Source organism: Leopardus geoffroyi, chromosome D4, assembly GCF_018350155.1.
Source record: "Leopardus geoffroyi isolate Oge1 chromosome D4, O.geoffroyi_Oge1_pat1.0, whole genome shotgun sequence".
Classification (NCBI taxonomy): domain Eukaryota; kingdom Metazoa; phylum Chordata; class Mammalia; order Carnivora; family Felidae; genus Leopardus; species Leopardus geoffroyi.
Genome location: NC_059342.1, coordinates 87989026 through 87994159, shown reverse-complemented (window position 1 = coordinate 87994159; position 5134 = coordinate 87989026). Strand labels below are relative to the sequence as shown.

General features: G+C 57.8%; 1 pseudogene; it reads right to left on the bottom strand.

Moving 5' to 3' along the window:
- Positions 1 to 287: 287 nt before the first annotated feature.
- LOC123592752 lies at positions 288 to 1500 on the bottom strand (annotated as a pseudogene).
- Positions 1501 to 5134: the final 3634 nt, after the last annotated feature.

The window sequence follows — 5134 nt, the reverse complement described above, 5'->3', positions numbered from 1 at the left end:
TAATCTGCCATTAATCCCATTAAGTATACCTTTCATCTCAGACATTGTATGTTTCAACTCTTCTAAGTTCAATTGGGATCTTTTTTGATATCTTAACGTCTACTTCACATTTTGAAAATATAAAATACAGTTATAAAAACTGTTTTAGAATCCTTCTCTGCTAACTCTAACATCTGTGTCAGTGCTGGGTCAGTTTCAACTGCTTAATTATTCTTTTCTTTACAGATCATTTTTCGTGCTTCTTTGTATGTCTGGTAATTTTCTCTCTCTCTCTCTCTCTTTCTTTCTTTCTTTCTTTCTTAATGGGTTTTAATTCACTTTATTTTTCTTGTGTAAAACCATGTGGTGGCCACAGCTGGAGCCTGGGTCTTCTGCACAGAGACTCTGGTGTGCGTCTTCGCAAGCTGGTCAGTGAATTCCTGATAGGGAGACTTGGTGAATACCATCTCTTTCCAGAGGTCAGGGGCACAGTAGCTGTAGGTCTTGGGAATAGCATCAAAAGTGGCCTTGGTGAAGTGGCCCAGGGTGGCAGTGTAGCCCCCGGTGGAGAGGTAGCAGTCGTCAATGCCTGCCATCATCAGTATCGTCTTGGGCACAGGGGCCGAGATACTGCCCCTGCCCCTGGTGTAGGGGATAAGGCGTTCAGCACAGAGTTACAGGGTCTGGTCCCCTTGCATGGGACAGTGTGGGCCTCGCCGATCTTGTTCCCCCAGTAGCTTCGCCACATGAGATGGTGGAAAGCTTGTCCAGGACGATGGCCTCATGGAAGGCAGTGGCTACCTCCTTAGAGAACTTAACACCCAGACCTACGTGTCCTTTGTACTCTCCGATGGCAACAAATGCCTTGCACCTGGTCCTCTGGCCAGCCTGGGTCTGCTTTTGCACAGGCATAATTTTCAAAGCTTCAAACCTCATCACTTCCTGGGATGTCTCCAGGAAAAAGTCAATGATCTCAGATTCCTTGATGGGCAGGGAGGAGAGAGAGATCTTTTTCAGGGCCTCGATCTTCATGATGTTGACCAGTTGGCTCAGCTTGTTGATGGAGATCCACTCCTTGTCCTTGGTGTTTCCTCTGTGAGTTCCGTGGTCCTGGCCCAGCCCTGACCATGGCCATGTCTCCGGCCCCACATGTTGCTGCCGAAGCCTCTGTGGAAGCCACAGGCCTGGGCTCTCCAGGCCACTCCCGTGGCACCAGCATCATTCTCCACTTGGTGTTTTGTCAAAGAAGATGTCTGGTAACTTTCTTTCTTTCTTTTTTATTTTTTTAATGTTTATTTATTTTTGAGAGGGAGAGACAGAGCGCGAGCAGAAGGGGGCAGAGAGAGAGGGAGACCCAGAATTGGAAGCAGGCTCCAGGCGCTGACCTATCAGCACAGATCCCGACGTGGGGATTGAACTCACGGACCGTGAGATGATGACCTGAGCCGAAGTAGGCTGCTTAACCGACTGAGCCACTCAGGCGCCCAAATGTCTGGTAATTTTCTGTTGGATACCAGACATTGTGAATGTTGGATATTTTTTGTATTCTTATCAATCTTCTTGAGTTTTGTTCTGGAAAGCAGTAAATTGCTTGGGAACCAATTGATCCGTTTGGGTCTTGCTGGATGATTTGTTAGGTGGGTTTTAGCAATGCTCGGTCTGAGACTAATTCTTCCCCATCTCTGAAGCGACACCCTCCTGAGTGCTCTACCCCCTGCCCCGTGAATGTTGAGTTTACCAGTCTGGCTGTTGGGAACAGGCACTATTCCCATCCCTGTGATGGCACCAGACTATTGTCCTCTCATGGTTCCTTCATTTTTTTTTTAATTTTTTTAATTTTTTTTTTAACGTTTTATTTATTTTTGAGACAGGGAGAGACAGAGCAGGAACAGGGGAGAGTCAGACAGAGAGAGACACAGAATCTGAAACAGGCTTCGGGCTCTGAGCTGTCAGCACAGAGCCCGACGCGGGGTTCGAACTCACGGACCGAGAGATCGTGACCTGAGCCCAAGCTGGCCGCTTAACCGACTGAGCCACCCAGGCGCCCCTACTTCCTAATAATTCTTAAATCTATTGGCTTCTCTCCCGGCCCCTGTCGTGGCTCCCCAGACCCCATTACCTCCTGCCTGGGATGACCGTGTCCCCTAGGCGGGGCATCCCCGAGGGCGAGACCTTGGCCCCTCATGCTGAGCCCAGCCCAACATATCTGCTGAATGAACGAATACGTGAATGAGTGAATGGATGAATAGAATGGAATCGTGGACAAGGCTCAATAAAGAGGGAGGCCGGGACCGCAGCTCAGGAGACTAGCAGCCATCTCCCAGCCCTGCCCCAACTTGCTGCGTGATTTTGCGCCATCACTGGACACAACCCAGTGGTCTCCGAGGTCTCGTCGGGATCTGTCATGACACCGACGCGTGTCCACGGCGTCATGGAATGTAGACGTCATGTAGAGGATTGCCACTCTGTAGTCCTGCCGAAAACCATCCTCCTTGCTTGACTGGCGGGGAATCCGAGGCCCGGTGGAGGGGGGTGGGGGACAGCTGGGCCCCAGAGGGCTCAGTGCATCAGGGACAGAGCCCAGCTGGAGGCCCGTGTGCCTGTGCTCAGTTCTGCCCCTTCTGGGCTTTGGCACAGGGTGTGGAAGTAAGGGAGTCCCCGGGGAGGGGGTGGCCTCATGAGCAGGGTGGAGGGCCCCAGGGGCAGGGCCACGACTTCTCTGCGCCTGGCACTTCCCCGTGATGCTGATGCCCAACACAGCAGCAGGGAGGAAGGGAAGGGTCACTCAGAATTGGTCACATATCCAGACTGGGGGGTGGGGAGGGTGGCGGGAGGGCGGGGATGACCTGGGGGAGGCTCAAGGTCAGCCTGAGGTCAGATCCTGTCCAGCTTAATTATTCATTAACCAGGCAGGTCCAGGCACTGAGTTAATGACCAGCACAAGGCTGGGGAGGGAGCAAATTCCTCCCCGGAGGGTGGGCGTGACCTGCAAGGATAGGGGAACCTGTAATGAGCAGTTGGTGGAAAGGCTCTTCATTCATTCGTTCGTTCTTTCATTCATTCGTTTGTTCGTTCATTCGCTCCCTTATCTCCCTGCGCCTGTCAATGAGCAGAACCCTAGAGTGCCGGCTGGTGTGAGGACAGAGCAGTGGAGACAAGGACAGCCCAGAGTGGTCAGCGCAGGGGTCTGGGGGAGCACAGAGGAGACCCCCAACTCAGCCAGGTAAAATGGGCTAAGCTGCCTGGAGAAGGTGAGGCCGCAGAGGACCCCTGCAGATCTCCTGTGGCTGGACCACATCTGGCGGGTCCTGTGCCCTGCGGAGGGCCCCTCAGCCTCTTGGCCCCACCCCATCCCAGCTCAACTTCTGGAACATTCCCTGCTGTCAGGATGGCACCATCTGAGCTCACTTTCACTGAGAGACCAGGTTGGGGATTTCCTCCAACGGGCTGGCTGTCCCGCCGCCCCCAGCCCCAGCCCCAGCCCCAGCCCCTGACCCTCGGCAGGGCAGTGCTGGTGGACCGTTGGGTGAGGAGAGGCTGAGGGAGGCCTCAAGTGCAGGCTGAGAAGGGAGCGAGGGGTCCCCACGTGGGGTCCAGTGGGTGTGCGCCTCTGAGGCCGAGGTCCCGTCCAAGGGCAGCAGGCTCCGTGGATGGAAAGGTTCGAAGGGCCATTTGGTGGTCTTGTCCGTGGCCTTGGCAGAGTCTGGCGTGCTAGGACTGGGTGCAGATGGGAATTGGCGGGGGGGGGGGGCGAGGGTGGGGTTCAGCCATGGGAGGGCAAGAAGGGAGGTAGGAGGGGGAGGAGGGGGCTGGAAGGAGGTGGGTTCTCAGGACAGGGAGGAGGGACAGGAAGACGGGAGGGAGGCCGAGCTGGGGACCTCAGCGGTGGGGCGGTGGGTGGACCAGGGCGTCTCCTGGGAAAGTGGCCGAAGCCACCACAGGGCTGGGCTTTCCAGAGGACACTCGGGGGGCTTCAACTGTTGGCAGCACTGACCGACCTGGGAGCTCTGTGGGAGGCAGGTCCGTGTGGCCCACGGGTGCCCGTCTGTCATCACGGGTGTAGGTCATCGTGTGTGGACTGCAGGTCAACACTCTCAAGCCTCCGGCGTGGCTGGCCCTGTCTTCACCCTGGGAGAAGTCTGAAGGAGGAGAGGGGCCGGCGGTCACCAATGCCCCTCTGCTCCCTAGTTTTCTTACTTGGGAGTGGGACCAGCCCGGGGCAATCTGCAGACAGGGCCCCCCACAGAGGCCACAGCCTCGTCCCACCCCCATGGCACTCTGGGAGTTGTAGGAAAGCCCCGGTCAGCGGGGTGCGCAAGAGGAGGTGTGAGCAGGCGGCAGGTCCCCCCCCAGGGTGGCAGGTAATGGCATCCCACGACCTCAGTCGCTGCCTCCTCCCCCCAGGGCCCTGACGGGTGGGCCGGACATTAGGGTCCCCATCAGGTGGCAGAAGAGCGCCCCTGGGTCTCCTGCTCTGGCCCCAGGGGAGCCGGGGGTGAGCTTGGGGTGATGGCCAGCGGGAGCAGGACGGCCCAGAGGATGGGTGCGGGGTGGGGGGTCAGGATGTAGGCCGGTGCCCCTCCAGCCCAGTCTGGGGCTGCCCCGGCAGCTTGGGGCCGGCCCCCTCCACTCCCAACAAAGACTGGCCCGGAGGAGAGAGCCTGTTTGTTCAGTGCTGGGGCTGGGGCTGGGGTGGGGGCGGGTATGGGGAAGGCGGGGGGGGGGGGGGGGGGGGGGGGGGGGGGCAGGAAGCAGAATTTCAAAGCGGCTTCACCCTTTGTTACCCCTTCCCGGCCCCGCCCCCCACACCCCAGGCTGCACATTCCAGAACCGGAGGGGGTCCTGCCCCAGGAGAAATCCGCTTAACCGAAGGCTCTCGGGTTACAGCCTAGCTGCTCCGGGAGGTGCCGGAATGCCCAGCCCGACATTCCGGATGGCGGGTGTCCGGGTCCACCCCGTCCCCACCCTTGGAACCTCTCCAGGCCTCAGGCCCCAGGAGGGAGGGGAAGGAGCTGGAAAGAGGGGCGGGTGGTGGTGGGGGGTGGGGGCTGCAGGCTCACGTAGATGATGGAGAGATGGGGTCTGGGTTGTGTTTCCAGTCCGGTCAGCCCCGGACCTGACCTCAGACGAGGCTCGCAAGATGCCTCCTGATGTG